The sequence below is a fragment of the Homarus americanus genome, unplaced genomic scaffold, assembly GCF_018991925.1.
Source record: "Homarus americanus isolate GMGI-L3 unplaced genomic scaffold, GMGI_Hamer_2.0 scaffold5941, whole genome shotgun sequence".
In the NCBI taxonomy this organism is placed as follows: Eukaryota; Metazoa; Arthropoda; class Malacostraca; order Decapoda; family Nephropidae; genus Homarus; species Homarus americanus.
The window spans coordinates 1-19,014 of record NW_024721150.1 but is presented as its reverse complement, the minus strand read 5'-3'; the positions used below and the strand labels follow the sequence as shown (position 1 = coordinate 19,014).

The 19,014-nt window shown below is 37.6% G+C and overlaps 3 long non-coding RNA genes across 3 annotated transcripts; 2 read left to right on the top strand and 1 right to left on the bottom strand.

Annotated features, from left to right (window-relative positions):
• Positions 1–5,549: 5,549 nt before the first annotated feature.
• LOC121861610 lies at positions 5,550–18,568 on the bottom strand. Its single transcript, XR_006088048.1, has 2 exons — positions 18,455–18,568; positions 5,550–6,325 (listed from the first exon to the last, which is right to left on the bottom strand). It is a non-coding gene; the product is annotated as an uncharacterized LOC121861610 (long non-coding RNA).
• LOC121861611 lies at positions 6,271–7,789 on the top strand. Its single transcript, XR_006088049.1, has 2 exons — positions 6,271–6,402; positions 6,688–7,789. It is a non-coding gene; the product is annotated as an uncharacterized LOC121861611 (long non-coding RNA).
• Positions 11,999–13,302, top strand: LOC121861612. The gene is made up of 2 exons (XR_006088050.1): positions 11,999–13,033; positions 13,114–13,302. It is a non-coding gene; the product is annotated as an uncharacterized LOC121861612 (long non-coding RNA).
• Positions 18,569–19,014: the final 446 nt, after the last annotated feature.

Here is a 19,014-nt window from a genome sequence, read left to right as displayed (position 1 = left end):
AAGGTGAGGCAAACTGTTTTCAGTGCCCCAGCCACTATGAACTGAGAGGACACCTTAGACAGAGCCTAAGATGAGAAAAAAAGGGGAGTCCCTGAACCTGGCTCACGCCAGGTCCGAGGACCAAGGTTCTCCCCCAAGAGGATCCTGACTCCTGGAACCACTGGACAAACAAGCATGCTGGTCCAAAAGCCAATCACCTCTAGGAAGAAGCCCCCTGACCCCAGCTCAAAAGGATAAAAAAAATGGTACCAATCTTCTTCAGGACCGGCTCTCCTTGTCCTAGGATTCAGTGTATCCTTGAAGAGGCTCGCCTGAAGATCCTTAAAAAAAAAGGGAACCTAAGCAGCCTAACGCTGACACCTAGATACAGCAATTGCTGCTCCTAGGGCCAGTCGCCTCCTCCAGGAAGCTCCTTATCCCAGATACAGAAATGTCCGAGCCATAAACCCAGAGTTATAATGCTCCAAGAGTAAGGTACTTCCCAGAAGAGACTTCTGACCCCCGCTCTAAAGGGGTAGGGGAAAGGGGTTCAGATGCAGTTGATTCCAGTTGATAGATGAAATATCCTTCATGTTGGGGTCAGCTGCAGTTGAAACTATGGTGGGGTCAGCTACAGTTAATAGATGACTCTCTTTATGGTTGGCTCTGATGAAATAAAACCTAACCTAGATGTGGAAGAAACGAAAGAAAGAAAGAAATCCAGTGCAGATTAAGTAATACAAATCCTTCCTTCACTTGTATAAAACTTCAGTCTAGTCTACAGTCCTCCCTCACTCTTTATCTGCTTCAGTACAGTAAATCTTACATTCTAGTCAAGTTTCCCTCAATTATACATTATTTCAGCACAGTTTTAATTCACATCACCAGCCTTTTCTCTTGCTCATACAACTTCAGTACTGTATTATCTTAAGTCATACACTCAACAGCTTTCCCTCCTTTACTGTAATACTCATCAGTCATACATCCAGCAGTCTTCCCTATCCATTAACTTAGTACAGTACAGCCTTTCCTCTCTCAACCTTAATATACAACCAGCCTTCTCTCACTCTGTACTGTACCTTTCACTGTAAATGATCCGCGGAAAATGAAGAATTTTAATCCCTAAAAAATATTACGCCTACAGTATTGACCTCCAACTTCTTGTATAAAAATTAAACTATACTCTAAATCTCATGAAGGTAATTAGTCATTTTCTCCCATACACAATTTTTTAAACTAATATCCTTACTTCTACAAACTTCACTAAAAGTCACTTTCTCACTTTTAAACACCTTCAGCATAGTGCTAAGTCATTGTCTCACTTCCACACAACTTAACCACAGTTTTAACTGTTAGAAACCTAATCTTAAACACCGTCTAAAGTCATTAGTCAGTTTACAAATCTATAGAAAGGTTCAAATAACACAGCAACACCAAAACTCAACATAGTTAAATAATCTGTTAAGTACAGTACTGGTGTGGCCACTTACTTCTACTGTAAAGTAACTAACTCAATAACATACTGCAAGGTAGACCACAGTATTCCTTCTCTCGTACAGGTCCTGTTCCTGGTCCCGGTCTGGTGTGATGGCTGATCTGAGGAGCTTGATAGAGAAACCAAAGATCACATGAAGATTAGCCCCCAATTAATATCACCTGATGATTAAGCATCTTAACACTAAGTAAGTTAGGTAAGGTTAGGGTGGTTAATCTTAAGGTTAAATAAGCCAGAGAGGTGATCCAAAAATAATTTTCACTAATGTTCTGAAGGAAAATGAACTGACGATCCTTATAATCTGTTTAACTTCACAATTAAGATGAGTTTCATATTGTCTTAACCTACTCTTTGTGGGATAAGACCCATCAATTATTTGTTCATTGAATATCTATATGGAAATACACTGTACTAACAGTTGTACTGTACACAGATAGGAAAGTGACCATTAACTGTCAGCTGTGCATCAACATTCTATGGTACTTAGCACTTGAGTCTGTGTGAACATAATGTACAGTATACTGACTACTGTACAACAGAGAGAGTGGTCATTCATATGTTGACCTCCTAGATAAATAAAAATAATAATAATAAGCAGCACTATATAAATAAACCAATATTAATACAAAGGTCTGACGACCCAAGGGAGCAGAACAAAGATAAAACACCAATAGGAAAGATGAAGTGATCTGGTTGAGCCCAGATTCTTTCTACTCCTACTTTATTTCAGTTTCACCACTTTTCCTTCAACCCCTAACAATCTTCTTTCACCTCATAACTAAAGACTCCGTACCGTACCTAGTTGACAGTTTTCGGGGCATTTAACCAAGCCAGTGTTAACAATTATCTCGTGTTAGATAACGTCTTATATGTAATAGTATTTCTTCACATTTTTTTGTATTTAGCAACTTGGCCAATAAATCTAGTGACATTCACTGACCGAGCTGCTGCAGGCCAGCCAGCTGTTCCCAGGTGCCTGTCTTGTTAACAAATTTACACCACATTCATGTAAACATTTATAAAATCCTGGAGCATTATATCAATATACAATAACTGCATTGTTTTTAAATTTAACAACAAATATTACAAGTAACAGTCCCAGTAACGTTTGTTTGTAAGAAATTGCAGTTAACACCGAAAGATATTTTAATATTTTGAAATGTGTCGGTGTGTAAGGACACCCATAATGTGACTAGTGTAAACACTGAACCCAAGCAGAGTTCAGCAACAGTTACTCTTCTGGAAAAATGCTTCAGTTAGGTAAAACTTGTTTATGAGTGCTGGAAATTAAGTGACCGAGACCTGCTGGTACAGCACAGTGAAAATCTGATGCTAGTGGTGGAGCGTATTTAGAGATCGACATTGTATACCCGTTGTATAAGACGACTCCTAGTTTTAAACAAACAAATTGGAGCTTCAAAGGACAACTTACAGGTCACTGTACTGGACATCTACATGAGTAAAGTTGGACTCACAAACAAACCTCCAAAACATAACTCATTCATCAGTAGAGCTCCTCCTATAGTGGCTTATAATCATTGTGTACAGTACATCATTTGGGGGAAGTATTTTCATCGCAGAAAAGTATCTTGGCTTTTATAATGGGAGTCTGGAAAAATTTATGTCATTTACTAAAGGTTTCTCAGAAACAAAACTTTTATAAACTGAGGGATGTCTGTATAACCTTTCTAATATTAAAAGTACCAGAAAATATTAAATAAAATACCAGATAGTAATTACGGTCCAGTTAACTTCAGGTCTAGTTCACTGCAGGTCCAGCTCAATTCAGGACCATTTCAGCCAGTGGGGGAGAAAGTATATAAAAATATTACTTAAGATAAAGTACTGTACTGTTACTAAGTAAAAATTAAAACTTGTACAAAGTACAGGGAGTCCCCGACTTATAAACGGCCGATATGAACGGTGTTAAACTTGAAACTTACAATATTTCATCAGATGACATTTTTTACTTTCATTTACTGTATTGTCAATCTATTTCTTTTTTGTCTTAAATTAATTGATTTTAGATGTATATAAGGACTTAGGCTATGATTTAGTGTGATTTTAAACATTGTTCTGTAAGTATGGTATGCTCATGGCGCGTGATCCGACTAAGAATGTCGTCAGAAATGGAACCTGTTCGTAAACTGGGGGCCCCCTGTAATCTTCTTCAAAACTACTTTAATAATAGATTAATTAACTGAAGTGAAACAAAAAACTAGAAAGGTGAAAACAAAAAAGTAGTATTCGTAAAAGTGCACCAAGGCTATATAGTCTAGGTACAAAAAATGAGCACTTCTAGGCATGCAAGACTATATAGCCTTGGATCACAATTTTGGCACCCAATATATAGCCTTGGTACATGACATGCACAATTCTGGCACCCAAGACTATACATAGTTGGTACACTTCAAGGCACCCAAGGCTCAGTATACAGCTACTCCTCAAATTACGACCTACTGGCCATACAACCGCCTCGGTCGCACTAATTTTTTTCAAAATACGTATTTTCGAGTCCCGACTTTAGTGATTGCGCTGTGTACTGACAAAATCTTCGTTTGTAATTCCCTCCAAAATGTCTGGCATGCTTAAAAATCAGTTTTGTGGTGCTGAGAAGAAAAAGAGACACCCATTTGAGATTTTCTAAGTATTATCTTCTCATTTTCGACTTACGACCTGGATTTGGGTCCCTAACCCCCTCGTAAGTCAAGGAGTGGCTGGAGTGCAGTACAGGACCAAACAGTATAATACAGAACAGTACATTACAATACAGTATAGTACAGTACAATAAAATACAGTACAATACAATATACTACAAAACAATATAGAACAGTACAGTATAATATAGTACAGTATAATAGAATATAGTACAGTACAGTACAATATGATATAGTATGGTATAATAGAATATAGTACAGTTCAATAAAATATAGTACAGTACCACACAATACAGTACAACACAATACAGTACAGTACAATATCGTACAGTACAATATATTACAGTACAATATAGTACAGTACAGTACAATATAGTGCAGTACAATACAATATAGAACAGTATAATATAATACAGTACAGTACAATATAGTACAGTACAATACAATATAGTACAGTACAATACAATATAGTACAGTACAGTATAATACAGTACATTACAATATAGTACAGTACAGTACAATATAGTACAGTACAGTACAATAAATATAGTACAATATAATATAGTACAGTACAATACAATATAGTACAGTACAATATAATACAGTACAATATAGTACAATACAATATAATACAGTACAGTACAATATAGTACAGTACAATACAATATAGTACAGTACTGTACAATATAGTACAATACAATATAGTTCAGTACAATATAATAATGTACAGTACAATATAGTACAGTACAATACAATATAATACAGTACAATATAGTACAGTACAATACAATACAATATACAGTAATATAGTACAGTACAATACAATATAGTACAGTACAATACAATACAGTACAATATAATACAGTACAATTACAATATAGTACAGTACAATCCTATTATAAATTACAGTACTATTATATTACCAGTACAGTACAATATAGTACAGTACAATACAATACAATATACAGTAATATAGTACAGTACAATACAATATAGTACAGTACAATACAATACAGTACAATATAATACAGTACAGTACAATATAGTACAGTACAATACAATATAGTACAGTACAATACAATATAATACAGTACAATATAGTGCAGTACAATATATACTAATACAGTACAATACAATACAATATACAGTAATATAGTACAGTACAGTACAATATAATACAGTACAATACAATATAGTACAATACAGTTGTGAAAAACACAAATGTATGAGGCACTCGGTGGAAGCGAGTTAGTGGTCAAGCAAGATGTTTGTTTCAACAGTTGCCAGAGGATATACAGTATAAAATTATAAGTGTGGTGGGATACAGTGTAAACAAACTTTAACCTTGCTTGTGGTCTTGGCACATACATCACTCTTCCACCAGGCACCTCACATTATGTACACATTGAATCATTTTACATAAATACTTCATGTCAAGTTCTGCAAATTAATTATTTTTCCACTACAACATAAATGTACTTTGTTAAGTAGTGTTTGGTTAATCCACACAAGCATGATGGTCCATTAAGGGCAGTGTAGATACTGTATACTGAACCTTGTGATTAACACTGCCTTCACTTCCCCAACAGGTGAACCTACAGTACTGTACATTAATTTACATGTACAGGTATCCTCTAACATACTGTATAGCACTAAGGGTTCTAAGTTAAAAAAACATATTGAATGGTAGAACTCTTGTATTATGTTCTGGGAGGGAAAAATCAGTCAACTGGTGGGTTTTCCACCAATATAATTCTTGTAAAATAATAAATACATTAAACACAACCAACATTCTGCAATAGTGCCAATGCACCACTGGGCTATACTGACCGTGTGACTGAGGGGAATTTGTCAAGTCAAACTGATATTTTTGTAATAATGATTGTTCATTTATTGGACATACTGTAAGTATCTTGGGGGATACCTGTACTTTATTAAAATATATGATGAGCCTATCTGTGTTAAACTGAACCCTGTAAGTTACTAACACACAGTTGCTAACTATTCTAATACCAATGCCAGATAACACTCTCTCTCCTCCTGTACTGTAGTCTTCAATCACTATTACATCAAGGCTTCAGTTCACCTCAAATGGTAACATAATCTGCCAAGAATCAGTAGATAAGTTTTCTTCTGTACAGGAGCCGTGATATAAGGTGCTGTGCTGTGTTGCTGCAGGACCAGACGTCTCCTCCTGTGTCAAGTACAACTTATTACAGAAATATCAAGATACACCATATGTATGGCACTTAGATAAAATACTTAACAATGGTGTGTATGTATGCATGTGACAAGTGTATTAGTGCAGAATTACAAGGAGTTAGTTAATATTTACACCTTCACAACACAAGAGCCAATGTGAACTTGGATGGTAATTTTAATGACTAACTAACGATTTATTTATCCCATACTTTAATGGAAATAATCTTTGGATGTCCTCCCTAAATTATCCTTGGTTTAGTGGACTTACATTGTGTATTTGTAGTACATGATGAACAAATATAAACTTGTATGATGACTTTATTAAACACTTGTTGCTGCACGACCATCCCATAGGCTACCAGTACCTCTCTGCACAACTAATGCTGGTCCAAGCAAAAGGCACCTCCTAGCAAAATAACCTGATCTCTGAGCTAAGAGGTAAGGGTCATCTGAAGTTCTTTCCTCCAGAGAGAATTCTCTTCCAGTTCTCTGGTCAAAAACTTCCAGATGAGAGATTTGACAGTGAACCTGTGAGGGAAGCCACACATACCCAACGCACATGGTATTTTGAGGTAACAAGCTGTGCAGTTTTAATCAGGCTAACTACAGTCCTAAATTTAGCTTCCTGATCCATACTAAATAAATTATGACAACTTATCCTTGACCTATAATTAGGCTAAACATTTCAGACATTACACTAACTTAGAAAAATAAAGGGGGTCCCTAGACCAGATTAATACTGGTCCTAAGACCAACAGACTGCTGACCCCTGGACCAGGCTAATGGTCTCTGGATCACTCATCTCTCCATAAAGTCTCCTGATCCCAACTGGTAATTAAAAAAATATCAAGGTTCACAATGTTAATTACTCGCCAGCTATGGGTTTCCAAGGTGAGATTTAGGTGTGTGTGTGTTATTCTGGATGTACCTAATTAGTTAAACCTCTTAAATTCCAATTCTGAGAGAAAAGTATATTTGGTCAAAAATTTTGTTTGTGTGTTTTCTCACGGACTGAAACTGTGCCTACAATACACCATTCACAGGGAGATACAGTGTACACAGTGATAGCACCAAGAGATATAGACGAGAACGGGAAAAGAAAGTACTGTAGTATAAGGAAATAATAGTTAAAATAAAAAAATAAAAATATAATCAACAAGTTTGGCTATCCTAAAAGGCATTCTATTACTGCCCCAAAGAAAGATTTATTTTATTTTTCTGGGTTTCTTAAGGACTGAAAGGGTGTATAAAATCCATTAGTCATAGCAAAATGCAGTGTACATAGAGATAGCACGTAAATACTGACAAATTGCAGAAGTGAACTGAAAAAAAAATAAGAGAAGACAACCCTAAAGGCAACAGGGGAGGATAAAACCAGCAGAGGGCAGCTAAGTACTGTTTTTTTTCTTTATTCTTAAATAAATGTAGATCTATACATAGTCTGCACCCCCCCCCCTCCCAACAACAACAACCATGAGTATGATATGAGATTAATGCGGGGATAACAGATATGGATGATACAGGCCTGACTAATGCAACATTTAGGACGATGCAAGCTGCTGTAAAGCATGAAGGCTGTTGCTGGTATTGCCCTGACTGCATAGTCAAGGTGAAAGAGGCGATTGCAAGCCAAAGGGGAACGAGTTCCCTAAGGACGAAAATAGATGACGCTAGAGCCTTGCTGGTTGCCAAACTACGACAAGTTGGGAAAGAGATCCTTGCTAAGACTGAGGAAGTAGCCGATATAATGGAGGTAGTTGTTAAGAGAAATTATGCCAAGGCATTAGCAGGGCTACTAGAGGTGGCGGAGAGTAATTTAGGATCAGAACAGGTTTTACAGCAGCTAGGAACCCTGAAGCAGTGTGTCGAAGAAATGGAAATTAACGGACCTACTGTTAGGGGAGAGGAGGAACAACTGGAACGTTTCCAGCGCAGGAACAATGTAATAGTTTTTGGAGTCCCTGAGAGCCAGGCGGAGGGAACTTAGAGTAAGATAACACACGATAAGATGTAGTTTAAGAATATTTGTACAGAGGTTCTGAAAATGCCATCAACCCTCCAGGATGTGAGGAGGCTGGGACAACAGCAGGGAGATAAGCCTGGTCCCCTCAGGATCACACTAGTGAGTGAGGAGGAGAAATGGAAGGTTATTTGGCAGGCAAAAAACTTAGCAAGGAGCGAGGCATCTTGGAGTGTATTCATTCACCCAGAATGCACGGTAATGCAGAGGGAACAGCACAGGAAGCTCCTGCAGGGCTTGAAACAGAGAAGGGATGAGTCGAGGAGGAACGGGGAGAGGATAGTGGAAGCAAGTGTGTCAACAGCGCACCCTCCACCCGCTCTACCCCCCACCCGGGAGGAGGCGAGCACGGTGTAAACAATGACATACAGTGTACTTAGCAAATGCTGCAGCTTTTGAGAATGGGGGGGGGGGGTGTTGCTACTAAGAGCAGACACATTACCGAGAACAAATTCTGGCTCGAATGTTATGTACACTAATTCTGACATGTTTCTTGATAAGAGAGAGGAGTTTGAAACACTACTGAAGGTACACCAACCAGATATTGTAGGAGTTGTAGAACTGGGGCCGGATACTCAAAACACCTCATAAGTTACGTCTTTTAGCATGATACAGTACCATATATTGTCGAATCTTTACAGTACCGTAAATTTAGCATACTCAAAATTTAATTACAGTTCCGTAAGCCTTTTGTAAGTATTCATAACTCTAGTGTTTACCCTGTAAATTAAGTTCTCTTGTCGGAAGGTAGATGTCAGTGCAGGAGCTAGTTGGCCAATCAGCGCTCAGTTAACAAAATCATCAACCAATCACAAGAGAAGGAGAAATCAGCTGAGAGCGACGCACATAATATTATTTTGTAAACATGGAAGGACCACCAGCCAAGAAGAGACGGCCTAATTTCAGTGAAGCTGACGTATACACTATTCTGGGCAAATTCAAATAAATTGGTTATTGATAGCATAGCTTTGCCGAACCTAAATGACAAATCACTTCCCTTAAATTACTCATTTAGCCTAGACCCTGGTGTTTTCCTTTCAATGTTGGGGACATTTGGTCTGAATTGTGTTCAAGTTCATACAAAAAACAACAATTTAAAACCTGAAAATATATCGGATTAGCCGTAAATTTTCTTCAATTAATACTCTACCTATGATAATGTTGAAAGTCTGGAACTAGGCCTAAGGTAGCTGCTAGACAAAGTGTCTCACTGACGGCCTGACACTCACCAAAAACCCATGTACACATTCTCTAACCTAACATACCATAACATAACCAAACCAAACCTCTCTAACCTATAACCTATTGGTATAATTTCTTATTTAAATAATCCTCATGTTTCAACTAAATTAAGTAGGCCCCACGTTTAAACATTTATTTGCCCAAGACTGAAAAAGAGTTATATAGGCCCCTATTAATCAAGTTAATTGCAATCCACATGTTACGCCTAATATCGTTTAATTTTGGCTAGCCTATGGAAATTTATAGCCTTTCATGTTATCATAAGCCATATACATAAGAAAATAGGCTAAGACTATTGGTTGAATATTAGAAAAACAGGTGAAGTCTTGGCAGGAATGTTCACTTGACCTCATATTGGCTTTCATTACTGAGGGATATTTACGGCTATACAACATTAATAAGTTCTATCTGCAAGTTCACTCAGTCATAAAACATATTTTTACCCTAAGTGTGAACAATACAAACCTTCTGTTTTGGTAAAAAATACTTTATAATTTGTAAGAAGACAAGAGATGCGTCTCTTCTAAACTGAGACAAATACAAACACTCAAGCCGCTTATTATGGCAACAAAAAAGTTATGAAAAAGACAAAGTGAAATATTATATTTCAGCATGTTGGTGTACAAAATATTTTCTTCATTATTCTATGATAAAACAAGTCAACATTACAACATATATTATTATTATTTTTTATACAATAGGGAATTAGTCACTACTACATCCGGGTTGAGAGTGTTACACAACCTCAGGAGCTGGAGTAAGTTACGCACTTTAACTTACGGAGTTCGATGTCAAATATTTGTTTTGAGTATGCCAATCTGAGACTGTAAGTCCAGTTACGGGGTACACAACGACATACAGTCCCATAAATGTTTTTGAGTATCCGGCCCCTGATAGTACAAGAACAGGAGAATTGACCCAGAGGAATGAGAGTTCAGTATAGCTGGATATGACTCATTTACGATCCTTTATCAAAACTGAACTAATAGACACTGCAGCAATGCTCAACCCTAGCCACCTCCATATCATGTGTACTTTAACTATGGCAACACAGATTGGAAAAACGAGTTCACCCCAAATGACTTGAATAACCCTGTTACTCTTTTTTTAGAAACTCTGAGAGATAATTTTCTGTTCCATCATGTTAGAGACCCGACACATTACAGAGGGGAGCAAACACCCAAGCCACTAGACCTCATCATAACAAATGAGGAGGGTATGGTGGCCAAACTGGAACACCTTGCCCCAGTTGGCACCAGTCACCACATAGTGTTGTCATTCAGATTTAACTGTTACCTAGTTCAAGATAAGGCCAGGCCAAGGTGCAAATATTACACGGGAAATTACAATGGGATGAGGGGAATCCACTGGCCCAACTCACTGAGGCACAAGAACACATACACTACGCTGAATATCATAACTAGTAAAGTGACCCATTTGATCTATAAATATATACCCAAGACCAAACCCAGTGCCTCTAGGAATATGAGGGGGTCCCTACACATGAACCATGCGGCGGTCGACAAAGTTAAGAAGAAAACCCAGAATTCAAGAGGTAGGTTGGGTCAAGCGATGAGCAGGACAGGAGGATGTATGCAAGAGCCAGAAAACAAGCAAAGGTAGGTGTAGAAGGGCTGAAAAGGAGTTCCAGAGGCTGGTTGCAAGTGAGGTCAAGACAAATCCAAAGGCGTTTTACCGCTATGCAAAGTCGAAATTAAAAATGCGAGTAGGAGTATCAGACCTGAGGCTTGAAGATGGTAGTTACGCAGATTCTGACTAGGATAAAGCCGAGACATTGAACAGCTTCTTTTCCTCGGTGTTCACAGGAGAGGATGCGATTAACCTTCCTGCGTTTGGTGACAAACGGTTCGACACAGCAGTGACCCACATTATGTTCACAGAAGAGGGTATTAGAAATAAACTGTCAAAGCTGAAGGTCCATAAGAGTCCTGGCCCTGACATTGTGCATCCCAGAGTGCTAAGAGAGTTGTGCAACAAGCTTGCCGAGCCCCTAAAGATCCTGTTTTGTAAATGCCTGGATGAACAAAAGGTCCCCAGTGATTGGAAAGTGGTTTATGCGAGTCCTATACTCAAGAAGGGTGATCGTCACTCCACGAACAACTATAGAGGGGTGAGCCTGACCAGCATAATATGTAAAATACTTGAGAGTACTATCAGAGATGCCGTAATGGAACAGCTACTACAAAACAACCTTGTAGAGGATTGCCAACATGGTTTTATGCCGGGGCATTCCTGCTTAACACAATTGCTCAAAGTATTGGATATTTGGACCCATATTCTGGAACGGGGTGGTAATATCGATAACATATACCTAGATTTTGCCAAGGCTTTCAACAGTGTACCCCATGAAAGGCTGAAAATCAAACTGGAAGGGTACGGTATTTGGGGAAATATCCTAGCGTGGATAGAAGACTTTCTATATGACTGCAAGCAGTGTGTGGTGATTAATGGCACTAAATCATTATCTGTACCTGTCACAAAAGGGGTACCACAGGGCAGTGCTAATTACTTATCAACTATTGGTTTCCAAGGAATGATTTAGGCATTTATGTGTTATTCTGAAAGTACTTATTGTATCTCCCTGTGAATGGTGTTAGGCACAGTTTCAGTCATTGAGAGAGCACAAATACAAAATAAAAGTCTCTGTGGCAGTGGTGCCTTAACAGCTTGCTTGCCAATTTGTATTCACTCTAGGTATTTACAACCTCTTCCGCAGTCACTGATGACACTATCAACTGATTTAACTAAAGGCACAGTACTACACTCCCTGGTTGACCTTTGGGTGGCTAATCACAGCAGTGACCACAACTCCGTAAAAAAAAAAAAATTGTTTCTTCTTATGACAAAGGTTTTGTGGTTGTAGGCCTCTTGACCTGGGCTGTACCTCCAACTCAGTGGAGATTGAGTTTTAAAAAATACAATCGCACCTAGCATTAAAAAATCCTGCTACGACTTGACAGTCCAGGAAATAACCTCCTGAGCCGTCGGTAAGACATTTATTAATAATATTATTGTCATATAAATAACGTTAATAATACCGAGTAGTGTTGGTATATTATTAACCTGAGCTAAAGTGTAATTAATGGTTAATTTAGTCTATTGTGTTGGGTCGCCAGGCACAGGTATCTTTTATATCAAAACTTAATGATAAGCTGCAGCCATATTTCACATTATAAGGTAGAGATTCATTTATTTCAGTTGTCCATCACATTATAAGGTAGAGTTTCATTTATTTCAGTTGTCCATCACATTATAAGGTAGAGTTTCATTTATTTCAGTTGTCCATCACATTATAAGGTAGAGTTTCATTTATTTCAGTTGTCCATCACATTATAAGGTAGAGTTTCATTTATTTCAGTTGTCCATCACATTATAAGGTAGAGATTCATTTATTTCAGTTGTCCATCACATTATAAGGTAGAGTTTCATTTATTTCAGTTGTCCATCACATTATAAGGTAGAGATTCATTTATTTCAGTTGTCCATCACATTATAAGGTAGAGTTTAATTGGTAAATTATTGCTTTCAGACAACAGGGGATCTTAGGAGTTTATCTTTGCGGTCAATAGTTAGACAAGCCTAAGACGTCATAATTTTATAAGACGTTTGTGAGGGAAACGTCGTAGAAGAGAAGCGTCTTAGGTTTGTCTAAATTATTGATTGGAAAAATAAAATTCCTAAGAATCCCCTGTTTTTCAATGCCGCCCTTACCGTGTTGTGTTCAGTACCATATCACAAGTTATCTATTGCTTGTGTAGGAAAAGTTGGCAAGACAGTGAAGAAGAAATACTGTACACTGTGTTTCACTGCAACAACCAATCGTACTCTCATGTGCCACTTCAAGATAGTTGCTTTCATGGTAGCAGATGTCAAGTTAATTCTTTCTCTGCCCCAGCTAGGAAGTTAGGTAAGGTTGGTTAGGTTAGGTTCTATACATTGTTGTATCATACTTATCATCCAAAGAACATCTGTGGAAACAATGAACTAACTCAAACAACTCCTTCTGGTGTTAGTTGTCTGCCAACATCTATGGTACACTAGCAACAACAGTGATTTCTTCCAAAGTGGACACTGACTGGGCAGGGTTTGAAGATGAGGGAAAATGTGGGGTTAAAACACCAACAAACCTTACTTAACCGAGCAGTCATAATACAGTCCGGGGAAATTAGGAAAAAAGCTGAACTAATTCATAATGAAATGATACTTGGTAGAAATAGTGAGAATACGTTTATAAACAACATGCCAAACATCCCGAGGTGAGCATTTGTTGCCATCCTGAAGAAAATGGCGGCCAGTTGCAGTTTTTAATGTTTTACTCATTGACCGTTCATTTTGAGAGATGACACTTTATAACAAAATAAAAGAGCATAAAATTCTGCACCTTTTGGTATATTCAGCTATTGTTTCCAATTAAGACTCCAAGAAAATACAAATGTTCACTACTGGCCACACCCCTCGCTATATTTACTTCGTCTGGTACTGTTTTTCACTCCACCCATGAGGTACAGTATGTGGCACATTTTATTAGTGAAGTATCCCCTGTTGGTTTATCCCAGGATTAGTGTTTTATGGCAGTTTCATTCTCTTTGCAACTTGTTCAGTACTGGTATAGCTACACATGACATTTGTGAGGCAAATTCAGTGCCGTTGTGATAATTAAGGTCAGTATCAAATGTGCCTTCATTCTCAGGAGTATCACAGAATGTTCCACAACCAAACTGTGACGGGTCTCATCATTGTCACTGTCAGTGTCAAGAATAGAGATCATCATCTATGTCATGTTCATCAAGATCATCGTCTTGGAAAGTCATGTTGTAGGACATACTGTTGGTACATGCTGTTCCTTGACAGTAACTGCATATATCTGAGACATCTTATGCCATCAGTTGTTCTATATCCCTACTCTCTTTCCCTTGTATGATGACATCTTTCAGAAATGTTTGAAGGGACAGAGGGAACACTTTTCTTACATCATTCAGAAGGTCTGCTGGGGGTGGCACTTATCGTTGTTTATCTTCCAACACCTGACTGATCAATGCATCACACAATTTCATGGAGAGAATATCCTGTTTAACACATTTACTCATTTTCCTTGAAATGGTAACAGACTACATGGATCAAGGCTTACCAGTGGACGTGTTGTACAGTTGAGGTCATAATTTTGCTCCCATGGTGAAACAGTCTCTGAACTGACTTACCCTGACTATCGTCTGATGTGGGTGTGCTATTTTATCTCATTTGGGATAGAGCAAACTTTTGACTGCTAGTGTACGTGGATTTCTCTAGGGCACTTGACAAAATCCCACATTCACAGGTAGTCTCTAAAATCCAACCACATGGCATCACAAACACAATTTTGAAGTGGATTAACAACTGATTCAAACACAGGACACAAAGGGTGGTCATAAATGGTGTACAATCAGAATGGAAGAAGGTTCTCAGTGGTGTAGCACAAGGATCTACCCTTGAATCCATCCTGTTTGAGATATACAGTAAAACCTCGTTAAGGTGGACCCAATTGAGGCGGATATTGCTTAAGCTGGACAAAATTATTTGCCCCGAAAGAATTAAAAAATTAAAATAAACAAGACATCAGCAAGAGGGACATAGGTGCCTAAGAGTTATCAACTGTTGTTTTGGGGAATATTATTTCACTCACTCTAGTAATGATATAATGTTTCTTATTATGTTACAATGTTTCTTATTATGTTACAATGTTTCTTATTATGTTATCATAGGTAAATATGTGGTTTATATAATTTGTTTATCACTGTGCCCATCACTGTTTTCAAATTATACTACAAGATACTGTATGTATTTCTCCTATACGTACTGTATTTCAATAATAAGCCTGGCAACGGGAGCCAGGGAGCAAGTGAGTGACTAGTTAGTGTCGTCTGTAACCTGGCATTGTAGCCAGGTTAGACTCATCACTGTAACCACCAGGCTACTGGGCCAAGCTGTGAGGTGTTACATGGTTGTTTTTCAACTTGTATTTTCGGGTAGATATAAGTAACTTTCCTCATTTATTTTTACTCTACTACACGCACACACCATCCTACATACATAATGTGAAAAAAGTAAAAGAAATAATTGTCCTAAGGGCAAACACACAAATGGAATTGACAGTTCTTTCTATACGAGTTAGCTGAGTGAGGGGAAAATACTCAGTGTGTATGTGTGTGTTGGGGGACGCGTTGCTAGGGAATCAGCGTCCCAGCTCATCTTCGTTACTATGGTGAAACAGGGAGTGTATGCAAATGGAGGCTGTGTTTTAAACCTTCATTTGGCTTTTATTTACTTTTTTGACAATACAATACAGTAAGTTTTGTTGGTATTATTCCTCACATTTCCTGGTACAGTATATATAAGAAAAATATGTTTACAGGACGAATATACAAAAGTTATTTCCGAAAATACAGTACTGTATTTTTTATATCATTAAAGTTTTTATACATAATCACCGTAGACTGAAGCACCGGTCATATTTTTTGCATTACTGTATTATTGAAAAATGAAACAATAAACACAGCCTCTAAGAAAGTGTTTAGTACCCATAAGGGCGGTGAGGTTAAGCCGATGGCCGTATCAGTGAACTAAAAGTAAGTGTACAGTACTTTGTGTACATTACTTTTTAAAATTAATTTTGATTAGAAAACATGTACAGTATTTCCTTCATGAAAATTGGAGACGTTGGTGTCGTACTGTTTTTTGTTTAAAATGGCGTCTTTTGGGAAAAATTGACTCTTAAGGAGGACAACCTCTTATCCCTTCCTCAATTAGTCTGCCTTAGAGAGGTTTTACTGTACATAAATGATATAGATGAAAATATATAGAGCCATATTGTCAAGTTTGCAGATGACAGAAATATTTGGGAAGGTGACAGTCATGACGATTTGCAGCCATGCAAAAAGATCTTCAAAAGCTGCTCAAACGGTCTTGAGTCTGGTAAAGATTTTTAACAATGCAAAATGTAAGACTGTGTGTAGGATACAACAACCCAAATCCCCACTATTCTGTTAATAACACATTCCTGGATACTTTCAATAAAGTGAAAGATCTTGGTATTGTGATAGATCAATCACTGAAGGCAGTGCTCTAAGTGGGGGCAACAGGACAAAAGCCAACCAAGAATTGGGAATTATAAAGCATACCTTCAAACACAAAGATATGACAATGATCCTTCAATTGTACAAATATCACGTACATCCCAGTCTGGATTACTGTACACTGTACAGGCATGGAAACCCTCCCTCCAGACAACCCTAACATCCTTAGAAAGGTTCAACACAGTGACTAAGATGATTCTTGATTTATGTCATCTTGATTATCCAAATAAATTGAGGGCCTTGGGGTTAACAACCCTTCTGACAAGACACAACAAGGCACAACTCATAGACATTCAAACTCTTGAAAAGATGGAAAACATGAACCTGGGCCATGCCACGCACCACCAAAATAATGGGACATGACTATGCTTGGCAACTTATCATACAAAAAAAATAGCCCAAGACAAGACTATCAAGAACAATGGAAGGATCCTACATAGACCACTGGCCTCCTTTCCTCACCCTGACCACCTCTAGTGGGTGGCCATTAAGGCAAATAAAGTAATTATTTATTTATCATCCAAATTAAGTAATTTTGAGACAAGTTTCAGCAATAACTAATCTTCAGATTTGTTGTGTCACACCTTGTGTTACACAACTGCTTGTATGGTTTTACATGACAACACAAACACCTTTACACTAAAACAGTCAAACATTTATACAAAACATACACACACACATTTAAACAAATACATGTACCATACAAACAAACTTTCTTAAATAAATATAAATGCACACAAACACATTTACATAAATGTCCACTTTTAGATAAATACACTACTGTAAATTTGTTTAATTAATTCAAGGGTCATAATTAATGCTAATTTGTGATATTTTTGCATTCCAAATCCAGATCCATAATCAGTATTTAAAACAGTACAGTACAGTACAGTACAGTACAGTACAGTACAGTACAGTACAGTACAGTACAGTACAGTACAGTGCCTCTGATTAATTTGAACCAAATCTACATCATGACCTCATGTGCCCAAACACAAGATAAGGGTAATACACTTAAATAATAAAGCTGCTCCATATTCTTGAAATAATGTACTGTATTTAAATGTGAATTAAAACTAATGGGTAGAGTGTATTTGATGTTTTAAATACTGTAGTACAGTACTGTACACAACTGCATGTAAACACAAGTACAGGTTGGGTATCCTTTATCCTAAATGCTTGGGGCTTTAGGGGTCTCGGATTTGGGATATTTTTTGAAACACCTGTATACAGAACCTGTATAATGGGGGTAGCTCACCCAACAGGGATGGGGCCCAAGTCTATGCACAAAATTCATTTATATTTCATTTATAGCATATGGATATATATTGTAAGTTGGTGAGCTTCATCTGCTGAAGGCACTGCACAGCTGTTCATTACTAATTGGTACATATTTTACATTTCCATTGTTTACTGGCAGTAAATGGTAAATACTTTTCACGTCTAAGGCTAAAAGTTGCTCCTCGCCCTTCCCATCATGCACGGACTCAACCTGACGAAACTATTACGTAAAAATTTGATCTTAAAAACTCAAACTATGCACGAGTATATACATGTATACCATATTTAGTGTACAGAATTATCTATCATAAAAATAATGAAATAAGACTCAGATTTCAGAGCATTTCGGATTTGGTAATTTCAGATAAGAGAAACCCAACCTGTAGTAGACTCAGCTGTACACCTAATAAGAACAACATGATGTGAACTAACAGTAAGTAAGTCTCACCTCCAACATGTCAGCAGTGCTTCATCAGTGGCATCATATATGAGTCTGTCCCTCAGGTCAGCAGTGTTTCATCAGTGGCATCATATACATCAGCAGTGTTGTTGGTCATTGTAGCTTCCTGGAAATATAACCAATAACTATATAATACACAACACTTATCATATTGTAGACTGGGCTTATTTGACCAATATCTGGCTGAATAACCACTGGTTATTTGACCAATATCTGGCTGAATAACCACCAGTTATTTGACCAATATCTGGCAGAATAACCACCAGTTATTTGACACAATGAAAAACTGTTCATATGACACATAAACCAAGTGTCTTTGTGCTTTGTACACAGCAAAATTAAATTTTTACCATAAATATTGAGCCAAAAATTCTTGAATGTTGGTGCAAAAATCTTGGTATCGGTACAGTCACCCAAAAAAGTCCTGTCGCGAACCACGATTCAGACTCGTGAACCCGAAGCAGTAGACACTGATACATTATTCTGTCCATAAGTGCTTCGGATGCAAGAGTCTGAATCTTGGGGTTCATGGTTCGCGACAGGACTTT